Source organism: Macrotis lagotis, chromosome 1 (assembly GCF_037893015.1).
Source record: "Macrotis lagotis isolate mMagLag1 chromosome 1, bilby.v1.9.chrom.fasta, whole genome shotgun sequence".
In the NCBI taxonomy this organism is placed as follows: domain Eukaryota; kingdom Metazoa; phylum Chordata; class Mammalia; order Peramelemorphia; family Peramelidae; genus Macrotis; species Macrotis lagotis.
Genome location: NC_133658.1, coordinates 407,355,462 through 407,367,422, shown reverse-complemented (window position 1 = coordinate 407,367,422; position 11,961 = coordinate 407,355,462). Strand labels below are relative to the sequence as shown.

The window sequence follows — 11,961 nt, the reverse complement described above, 5'->3', positions numbered from 1 at the left end:
CATGATTTGCCAGTATCACTATCTCCTCTCCTCAATTTTTCCTCTACCTCCCTACCTTTATTTTCAAAATTCTTTTTGAATTTTTCCATGATCTGGGATCAAGTCTTACATTTTTGAGATTGTTTTGGATGAAGAAATTTTAACTTTGTTATCTTCTGAGTGTGTATTTTAATCTTCCTTATCACCATAGTGACTGTCTTTGGTCAGATTTTTTCCTTCTGTTGTTTTCTCATTTTACTTCTATGTTAAGGGTTTTGCTTCTAAGACAGAGGGCACACAGTCCCAAACTTTTGGAGTTTTTGCAGTTAGGGACCTGAAGGTTTTCAATTCTCTTAAGGTCTTATGATATAAGGAGAAGTTTTTACTAGTCTCTTGAACTATGCTCTGGTCTGTGGGTGATGACAAGCATTCTCTTATGATCAGAAACTCTTCTGCTGCAGCAAGCTCTGTTGACTACTACTCCTCTTCTTTCTGGTATTGTGATCTATGACTGTGACTCAGATCAGAGTATGGGAAAAGCAACAGATTCTTGCCTCAATGAGAGTAAAGAGACTCCCATAATCTCCTTCTGACCCCCTTATTGACCATGAGCCAAGAGCTATGGAAGCAACTGGCTCTTCTGATTCAGTGACTTCCACAGACTGTTCCTAGTCCACTGGGACCAGGTCTGCACTACTGAGGTTTGTGCTGGACTGTGCTCCAAACTCTTCCTGGTGCCACAGACTTTTCCTGTTGACCTTCCAAATTGTTTCACTCAGTCTTTTTGTAAGTACCACCACTCAGGAATTTGTTTAGTGTCATTATTTTAAGGTATTTGGAGTAGGTTGGGGGAGATCTTGGGAGAGTCCCTGCCTTTACCCTGCCATCTTGGTTCCATCCCCTCCATTACATTATTAAGTTTAGATAACCAACAGTTCAATACAACAAAGCCTGATGTGAAGGATGTGTGATTTCTAAAGTTTAAATGATCACTTTGAAAATTTAACATCATTGGGCCAAGCAAAGATGATGGAGAAAAGTCAAAACTTCCTAAAGGTCTCCTGGGTATCCCTCAGAAACAAAGTTAAGCCTCTAAATGGATTCTGGAGTGACAGAACACAAAAGAACAGAATGAAGTATTTCCCAACAATTTATGTCCCTGGTAGAATGTGAACAGGAGCAGGGAGCTAAAACCGGAGTGGGTGAGGTGCAGAAGAGACTAGCCAGAGGTTCTCAGTTATAGTAGAAATCTGCAGCAGAGATCCCTAGAGTCCCATTTCAACAGACTAATGGCAGAGAAGGCCAGCTTAAAGATCCTCAACATAGATATCCTATTCTGTTGGTGCAACTGGGCTTGACACCTAGCCCAGTGAGCAAGCTGTAAGCATTCTCAATATAGAAATCCATTTCTCATTAGCCCAGTCCAATGAACAAATTCTCAGCTCAGAGTTCCATGAGAAGGCCCTCCCCAGCACAAGAAACTTGGGGCAGTCCTCTTGTGACCCAGGAACAGTACTCAAAATAAGTAAGAAAAGTCAGAGAAAACCCAACATTATAGGGAAGTAATATTACTTGCTATATGTTGACATAAGTTCAACTCAGAAGTTGGTGTCAAAAAAGTACTACATGTGAAGTCCCAGAGGGGAATATGAATTGGTTTCTGATCCAAAAAACTTCTTAGAAGAGTTCAAAAAGGATTTTAGAAAGCAAGTAGAAAAATTGAAGAAAGGAATGCAGCATCTTGAGAAAGGAAGCACAAAACATTGATTAAGGAAAATAAATCCTTTAAAAATAACATTGATCAAATGCAAAAAGAAAAGAATTCCTTCAAAACTAGAATCGAGCAATTGAAAAAAAATACACCTTTTAAAATGGAATTAACCTAATGGAAAAGAAGATAAGACAGTTAACTGAAGAAAATAATTCCTTGAAGCAAGTCTGGGTAAGTGAAAGCTAATGACTCTATGAGACACCTAAAGAGACAGTCAAAGTTAAAAAAAAAAAAGTAAAGTAAAACATAGACAATTTAACACTCATAGGACTATTTAGGACTTTTTTTTCACTATTGTTTGAACTGAACTGACCCAACCCATTTTGGAGAGCAATCTAGAATCATGCCCAAAGCTTGATCCAACAATCCCATAATCAAATCATGGGACTTGCTGCCCATGAACCAAGAGCTATGGAAACAGCTGGCTCTGCTGATTCAGTGACTTCCACAGACTGTTCCTAGTCTACTGGGACCAGGTCTGCACTACTGAGGTTTGTGCTAGACTGTGCTCCAAACTCCTCCTGGTGCCACAGACTTTTCCTGCTGACCTTCCAAATTATTTCACTCAGTCTTTTTGTAAGTAAGAATTCCTTTAGTGTCATTATTTTAAGGTATTTGGAGTAGTTTGGGGGAGAGCTTGGGAGAGTCCCTGCCTTTGCCCTGCCATCTTGGCTCCATCCCCTCCATCACATTATTAAGTTTAAATAACCAACAGCTCAATGCAACAAAGCCTGCTGTGGGATCTGATGAGGGAACCTGATGAGGGAAAAACAATAAGAATTCATATGTTCTAAAATCTTTATAGCAGCTCTCTTTGTAGTGACAAAGAACCATATATTGACTAGATGTCTGTCCATTGGGTAATGGCTAAATAATATGAGGTGGATGATTGTGATGAAATACTGTTGTGCTATTAGAAATGATGAGCTCAGTGAATTAGGAAAAACAAGGGAAAAATGTGCACAAAATTTTAAAGAACAATATGAGCAGAACCAAGAGAATATACAGTAACAGAAATAAGGTTCTAAGAACAACTTTGAATGACTAAGTCATTACAAGTATTATAAATGCCCTAATTCACTATAAAAGACAAAATGAAAGAAGATGCTATACAACTTCAAAAAAATCCAGGCAAATATAAATATGTATATTATGGTTTACATTATATTTATATATTAAATATGTGTGTGACTATATATTTATATTTAATGGTTGCCTTCTGTAGGATGGGAGGGAGAAAAATATTTTAAAATGTAAAAAGCAGAGAACAAAACATAATTTAGAAACAGAAAAGCAAATTTGCTTTGAAAACAAGGTATAATATTTATTATTTTTTCCAAAAAAAGCAAATAGTGTGAAATGTAAATCCTTGATTTATATTGAATCCTATTTTTACTTTGTTCTGTGTATATGGAAATATTCTTTAGTCTTTTGTGTTTAAATTTAAGAGAAATACAAGAAGTTAAAGTGAAACATTAACAATCAACCCTGGAAAGCCAGTCAGTCAAGTCAATTAATCAGTCTATCAATCAATTATTTACTAATCATCTACTATGTGCCAAGCTCTCTGATAAATGCTGAGTTCGTGTATTATTTGAGAAGAACTAAAAGGTTCTTTCTTCACCAAGTATGTTTCACAACAACAATAACTTAAACAGCTACAATTTAGTTCCTGTTCCTTACCTTTAGGAATGAATGTAAGGAAAATTAGAATATGTGCCTGTTTCAAAGATCCTTGATTTAATTGTTTGGGCTCATCTTCTCTTTTTCCAAGAGGACCATCTGGTCTACATCCACACATGCAGACCAGATTTAATTCTGGAGTACTAAGTATGTATAAAACTCCTTTGGATATTGAGACATATAGAGCTATTTTGTAAACTACACAAATTTATCTAGGTTGATTTTTGGAGAACTTGGAAGCCTATAATTTTCAAACTCTTTTTTTTCATTTTATTTGGAGATATCTGAAAAATATATACTCATTTTCCATGTTGTTTCAGATTTCATGGACTGTGGATTTAAAATCATATTCTCTAGTTCTTTCAAATGTCTTGGAGATAATTCATATGGACTCAATGATATTAAACTCATTATGTTTAGGTGAATGTTTGAAGTTAGATGAAAAATCGAATTAAGAGAAATAAGCTCTACTCTTTACTTATCTTATTGCTCAACTCCCCATTGATATTTCATTTCATCCTTCTTAATTAAAAGATGGGGAAGAACAAGGAAAATGATAGAAGTTATTTATTTGGTTTTTATTTATATATTTATTTTATTTTCATGCATTTGTACATGCATATTTCCAAGTTACAAAATTACCCTCCACCCTTCTTTCCCACCCCCTCCCCTCAGTAGGGAACAGATAGGTTAGCATTTTACAAAAATATTTTGTTGAACACATTTACAAATTAGTAATTTTTGGCATGAGGAATTAGGATTAAGGAAAGAGGTACATAAAAGATATTTTTTTTATAAACTGTTCTTCAGATTTAATAGGGGTGTTTTATTTTCCCTGTGTTTTGTTTTGTTTTGTTTTACTTTTCTTCCTCTGGTTGGGGATAATATATACCATTACCAGTCTAATACAGTTGTCCTAGCTTTCTTGATTGTCAAGAGGAGTTGCTTCCATCAAAGTTGTTCATCTCATAATGTTGTTGATATGCACATTGTTCTCTTGGCTCTACTACTTTCTCTCAGCATCAGTCCCATAGGTCATTCCATCTTCTCTAGAGTCTGATCATTCATGATTTCTTATAGAATAACAATATTCAATAGTATTCATGTGCATAAGTTCTTTAGCCATTCCCCAGTTAATTGGCATCCTTTCAATTTCCAATTCTTTGCCACTATAAAAAGAACTTCTACGAATATTTTGGAACATGTAGGACTTTTCCTATTTTTTTACAATTTTCTCTGGACATAGTCCTAAATTTGAAATTGCTGGGTAAAAAGATATGACATTTTTTTTTACTGATCTTTGGGTAGAGTTCCATATTGCTTTCCAGAAAATCTGGGTCTGTTCACACCTCCACTAGCAACGCATCAATGTCTCAGTCTTCCCACAAAATCTCCAACAATTATCATCTTCCCTTTTTCTCATCTAGGCTAATCTAATAGGTATGAGATGATACCTCATTGTTATTGTAATTTGCATTTCTCTAATAAATAAAGATTTGGAGCATTTAAAAAATTTATTTATTCTTATTCTTATTTTTGTACAAATGATGTTTTTTATACATTACTAAAATCTTCTTGCTTAAGAGTAACATAATACCCCTCCCCCCCAAATATAGACCTACTTGTGCAATAAAGGAAAGAAAAAAATTAAAATTAATAATAATATTAATAATAATAACAATAAGGGCAGGCAGGTGGCACAGTGCATGGAGCACCAGCCATGGAGCTAGGAGCACCTGAGTCCACATTTGGCCCCAGACACCCAACAATCACCCATCTGTGTGACCCTGGGCAAGCTACCCCAATCCCATTGCCCTGCAAAAAAAATCAAAATAAAATAAAACAAAATAATAATAATAATAATAACAATAATAATAAATGTGCTTCAGTCTGTGTTCTAACACTTCCAGCTCTGTTGTGGGTGGATCACATTCCTTGTGATAAGTCCATCACAAAAGCTACTTCCATATTTTTCCACCATTGCCTTTGCTGATCACAACTCCCTCCAGTCATACTTCCACAATACCATATACTACATTTTCTCTCTCCTTTCACCCTGTCCCTCTTCTTAAATGTGCTGTAGGGTAGCTGAGTGGTGAAGCAGACTGATCACTGGCACTGGGGCCAAGAGGCCTTGAGCCCACATACCACCCCTTAGGCCCAGCATCCACCTGGCCCTATGGTCCTGGACAGGCCATCCAATCCCACTACCTTGCAAGAAGTAAAAAAGAAAATGTATTGGGGCAGCTAGGTGGTGTAGTGGATAAAGCACTGGCCCTGGAGTCAGGAGTACCTAGGTTCAAATCTTGTCTCAGACACTTAATAATTACCTAGCTGTGTGGCCTTGGGCAAGCCACTTAACCCTGTTTGCCTTACAAAAAGACCTTAACAAAAAGAAAGAAAATGTGTTATATCTGACCACTCTCCCCACCCTCTCTATGGACCACCCTCTTCTACATCACTCACATTCCCCCTTCCCCTGTCCCCTTTCTCTCCTTCTTACTCTAGATGTCTATACCCCATTGAGTATATATGCTGTTTCTTCTCCTAGCCACCTCTGATGAGAGCGAAGATTCCCTCATTCCCCTTTGCCTTCCCCCTTCCATATCATTAAAATAACTCATTGTAATGAAGAAAAAAACTTATTATATGAAATATCTTAGCCTATTCCACCTCTCCTTTTTCCTTCTCCCATTACATTTCCCTTTTAGCCACTGACTCCATTTTTCCAATATAATATATCTTCAAATTCAGCTCTCTCTTGTCCTTCATCTAAAAAAGCTCCTTCTACCTGCTGTATTAAATGAGAAGGTTCATATAAGCATTATCAGAATGATTTTTCTATGCTGGAATACATGTAGTTCATCATCAGTAAGTCCCTCATATTTTACCCTTCTCCTTCACTATGCCTCACCTGAGTCCTGTATTTGAAGATCAAAATTTCTGTTCAGCTCTGGCCATTTCAAAAGGAACATTTGAAATTCCCTTGGTTCATTGGATGACCATAATTTTCCCTGGAAGAGGAAATTCAATTTTGCTGGGGAGTTGATTGTTGATTGCATTCCTAGCTCTTTTGCCTTCCAGAATATTATATTCCAAGCCCTATGAGTTTTTAGTGTAGTTGCTGCTAGGTCCTGTGTGATCCTGACTGCAGCTCCATGATATTTGAATTATGTCCTTCTGGCTGCTTGTAATATTTTCTCTTTGACTTGGGAGTTTTGGAACTTGGCTTCAATATTCCTGGGGGTTGCTTGTTTTTGGATCTCATTCTGGGGGAGATCGATGGATTCTCTCAATTTCTATTTTGCCCTCTGCTTCTAGGATATCTGGGCAATTTTCCTGTAGGAATTCTTTGAAAATGATGTCAAGACTCTTTTCCTGATCATGACTTTTAGGTATTCCAATAATTTTTAAATTCTCTCTCCTGAATCTGTTTTCCAGATCAGTTGTTTTTTTCAATGAGATGTTTCACATGTTCTAATTTTTCATTCTTTTGGTTTTGAAATATTGTGTCCTGACTTCTTGGAACATCAACAGCTTCTCTCAGTTCTATTATATATCTGAAGGATTTGTTTTCTTCAGAGAGCTTTCTTATCTTTTTTTTCTATCTGTCCAATTCTGCTTTTTAATGCATTCTTCTCAATAACTTTTTGAACTGTTTTATCCATTTGACCTATGCTGGTTTTTAACATGGTATTTTCTTCAGCATTCTTTTGTATCTCCTTGACTAAGCTGCTGACTTCTTTTTCATGTTTATCCTGCATCTCTCTCATTTCTTTCCCCACTTTTTCTTCTATCTCCCTTACTTGATTTTCAAAAACCTTTTATGAGCTCTGTCATAGTCTGAGCCCAATTTCTATTTTTCTTGGAGTCTTTAGATGCAGGAGCTTGTGCTTCCTCATGTTCAGGCTGAGTATTTTCATCCTTCTTAGGATCATAGACAATGTATTTCTCAGTGGTATTCCTCTTTTTTCTGTTTATTCATTTCACCAGCCTGTGCCTGGTCTTGGAGTGCTTCCTGACCTTTTGAGTATGATTGGGACACCCCTCCACACAAGGGTCTCAGTGTGTGAACCTCTGTCTTCCCTCCTGGTCTATGAATGACCTGAAGTGCATACCTCTGCCACAGGGCTGAGGTGGGGTGGGGGGAGGCCCTGTTGTTCTTTGGGTGGCCTAGACGACTGCAGTCAGGATTTGAATGTCATCAAAGCCCCAGAGTCATGTTCCAGGGACAAAGGACAGATTGTGGAAGTCTCCCTCCACTCCCCTACCTAGGCTGCCGAGTTGGGGGGGGGCTCCTGCTTCAGGTTCCTGGATCTGGGCTGGCAAGACCACGCTGCTCGCCGAGTGCCCTGAGGGCTGAGCTTCGCGTGCTCACTCTGGCAAAGGGTCCCGCTAATCTTCCAAGTTGTGACCCATGCTCTCGGGGCTGTAGGTCAGGAAACTGCCCCTGCTGCTGTGAGCCATGGCTCCCAGTGCCCTGGAGCTGCCTCTGGGAGGCCAAAGTTCCTTTGGGCCCATCTAACCTCATGGAGCAGAGCCTTTCTGCTATTTTCCAGGTTACCTTGGGCTGGAGAATTGTCTCACTGGATCCCTCTGTGGGTTCTATATCTTGAAAATTCAGTTAGAGTCCTTATTTTATAAGTTTAGAAATATCAGAGAAAGAGAGAGAGCACCTAATAGAGGATCCTATCTTGTCATCATCTTGGCTCTGCCCCCTGTTGCATTTTCTCATATGATTATATTTGGCTTTAATTTCTTAATTTGAAAACTGTCTGTTCATAGCCTTTAACCATTTATCAGTTGTGGAGTGACTTGTACCTTATAAATTTGAACCAATTCTCTATGTATTTTAGGAATGAGACTTTTATCAGAACTCTTAGTTGTAAAGATTGTTTTCCAGCTTCTTGCTTTTCTTCTAATTTTGGCAGCATTGAAAAGTAAAAACTTTTAAATTTAATATAGTCAAAAATATTCATTTTGCAGTTTATAATGTGCTCTAATTCTTGTTTGGTCATAAATTTATCCCTCTTCCATAGATCAGATAGATGAAGTATTTTTTGGTCTATTAATTTATCTTTGGTATAGCTCTTTATGTCTAAATCCTGTACCCATTTTGGCCTTATTTTGGTATAGGGTGTGAGATGTGGATCTATGCCTAGTTTTTCCCATACTATTTTCCACTTTTCCCAAAATTTTTTGTCAAATAGTGGGTTCTTATCCCAGAGACTGATGTCTTTGGGTTTGTAAAATAGTAGACTGCTGTAGTCATTTACTGCAGTTTCTTTTGAACCTATCCTAATCCACTGATCCATTGCTCTATTTCTTAACTAGTACCAGGCAATTTTGATGACTACTGCTTTACACTATAGTTTAGGTCTGATAGAGCTAAGCTACCCTTCCTTTACATTTTTTTCATCAGCTCCCTTGTTATTCTTGCCCTTTTGTTGCTCCAGATGAATTTTTTACTAGTTTTTTCTAGCTTGATAAAGTAGTTATTTGGTAGCTTGATTGGTATGGCACTGAATAATTAATTTAATTTGGGTAAAATTGTCATTTTTATTGTTTTTACTTGACCTAACCATGAACATTTGACATTTTTCCAATTTGTTAGATTTGACTTTATTTGAGTGAGGAGACTTTTATAACTGTGTTCATATAGTTTCAGGATTTGTCTTGGGAGGTGGATTCCCAAATATTTAATTTTGGCTACAGTTATTTTAAATGGAATTTTTTTTAGATCTCTTGTTCTTGGGCTTTGTTGTTTATATATAGAAATGCTGATGATTTATGTGGGTTTATTTTGTGTCCTGCTACTTTGCTGAATTTCCTTATTGTTTCAAGCAGGTTTTTAGATGATTTTCTTAGATTCTCCAAGAATGCCATCATATCATATGCAAAGAATGAAAGTTTTACTTCCTCATTGCCAATTCTGATTCCTTCAAATTCTTTTTATTCTCTTATTGCTACTGCTAGCATTTCCAATACATTATTGAATAGCAATGGTGACAGTGGGCATCCTTGTTTCACCCCTGAATTTACTGGAAATGCTCTAAGTTTATTCCCATTAAATATAATATTTATTGGTGGCTTTAGATAGATCCTATTTATTATTTTTTGAAATATTTTAGTTATTTTGAGTTTTACAATTATTCCCCTAATCTTACTTCCCTCCCCCTCAGCCCCCACAGAAAGCAAGTGTCAGTCTTTACATTGTTTCCGTGGCATACATTGATCCAAACTGAATTTGGTGAGAGAGAAATCATATCCTTAAGGAAGAAACATAAAGTATAAGATATATCAAGATCAGACAATAAGATATCAGATTTTTTTCCTAAATTAAAGGAAATAGTCCTTGGTTTTTGTTCAAACTCCACAGTTGTTTCTCTGGATACAGATGGTATTCTCCATTGCAGAGAGCCCCAAATTGTCCCTGTTTGTTGCACTGATGGAATGAGCAAGTCCATCAAGCTTGATCATCACCTCCATGTTGCTATTAGGTTGGGCAGTGTTTTTCTGGTTCTGCTCATCTCACTCAGCATCAGTTCATGCAAATCCCTCCAGGCTTCCCTGAATTCCCACCCTCCTGGTTTCTAATAGAACAATAGTGTTCCATGACATACATATACCACAGTTTGCTAAGCCATTCCCCATTTGAAGTACATTTACTTGATTTCCAATTCTTTACCACCACAAACAGGGATGCTATGAATATTTTCCCCTTTTTCATCTCTTTAGGGTATAGACCCAGTAGTGGTATTGTTTGATCAAAGGGTATGCACATTTTTGTTGCCCTTCTGGTGTAGTACCAAATTTCTCTCTAGAAAAGTTGGATGAGTTCACATCTCCACCAATAATTAATAGTGTCCCAGATTCCTCACAACCCTTGCAGCAATGGTCATTATCCTTTCTAGTCATATTGGCCAGTCTAAAAAGTGTGAGGTGGTATCTCAAAGAAGCTTTAATTTGAATTTCTCTGGTAAGTAATAATTTAGAGCAATTTTTCATGACTATGGATTGCTTTGATCTCCTCATTTGTAAATTGCCTTTGCATACCCTTTGACTATTTGTCAACTGGGCAATGGCTTTTCTTAAATTTTACTCATTTCTCTGTATATTTTAGAAATGAGTACTTTGTCAGAAACATTACATGTAAAGATTGTTTCCCAGTTTATTACATTTCTTTTGATCTTGGTTACAGTAGTTTTGTCTGTGCAAAAGCTTTTTAATTTAATGTAATTGAAATCATCTAGTTTGTTTTAGCAATGTTCTCCATCTCTTCCTTAGGCATAAACTGCTTTGCATACCATAGACCTGACAGGTAAACTAGTCCTTGATCTTCTAGTTTGTTTATAGTATTTTTTTTAAAAGACTAAAGCCTGTATCCATTTGGATCTTATCTTGGTAAAGGGTGTGAGGTTTTGGTCTAATCTAAGTTTCTTCCAAACTAACTTCCAATTTTCCCAGCAGTTTTTATTCATGAGAGAGTTTTAACCCAATAGCTGGAATCTTTGGGTTTATCAAACAGAAGATTATTGTAATCATTCTGGCTATTGTGTCTAGTTTATTCCACTGTTCTACAAAAATATTTATTATCCAATACCAGACAGTTTTTTAGGGTTTTGCAAGGCAATGGGGTTAAGTGGCTTGCCAAAGGCCACACAGCTAGGTAATTATTAAGTGTGTGAGGCCGGATTTGAACTCAGGTACTCCAGACTCCAGGGCTGGTACTCTATCCACTGCACCACCTAGCTGCCCCTACCAGACAGTTTTTATGATTGATGCTTTATAATATAATTTTAGATCAGGTAGGGCTAAACCACCTTATTTTGCATTTTTTTCATTAAATCCCTGGGAAATTCTTGACTTTTTATATCTACATATGAATTTGCTTACAACTTTTTCTAATTTATTAAAGTAATTTTTTTGGAATTTCAATTGGTTTGGCACTAAAAAGGTAGTTTAGTTTTGGTAGAATTGTCATTTTTATTATATTACATTGACTTATCCATGAGCAGTTGATGCTTGCCCAGTTATTTAAATCTGATTTAATTTGTGTGAGAAGTGTTTTATAATTGTTTTCAAAAATGTTCTGAGTCTGCCTGGGCAAATAGATCCCCAGGTGTTTTATATTGTCTGAGGTTAATTTGAATTAGATTTCTCTTTCTAGCTCTTGCTGTATCTTGCTAGTCATATATAGAAAAGCTGAGGATTTATGAGGGTTTACTTTATATCCTGCAACTTTGCTAAAATTGCTAATTGTTTTCAGTAGTTTTTTGGATGATTTCTTGGGATTCTCTAAGTATACCGTCATGTCATCTGCAAAGAGTGAGAGTTTTGTCTCTTTCTTCCTTCAAATTATTTCAATTTCTTTTTCTTCTCTAATTGCTGAAACTAACATTTCTAATAAGATATTGAATAGTAGTGGTGATAATGGGCATCATTATTTCATCCTTGATTTATTGGGAATGTCTCTAGCCTCTCCCCTTTGAATATAATGCTTGTTGATGGTTTCAGATAGATACTGC

General features: G+C 36.6%; 1 pseudogene; it reads left to right on the top strand.

The window, feature by feature from the left end:
* The first annotated feature begins 1,132 nt into the window (after positions 1–1,132).
* Positions 1,133–11,961, top strand: part of LOC141503416 (butyrophilin-like protein 8) — a 38,975-nt pseudogene continuing 28,146 nt past the window's right edge.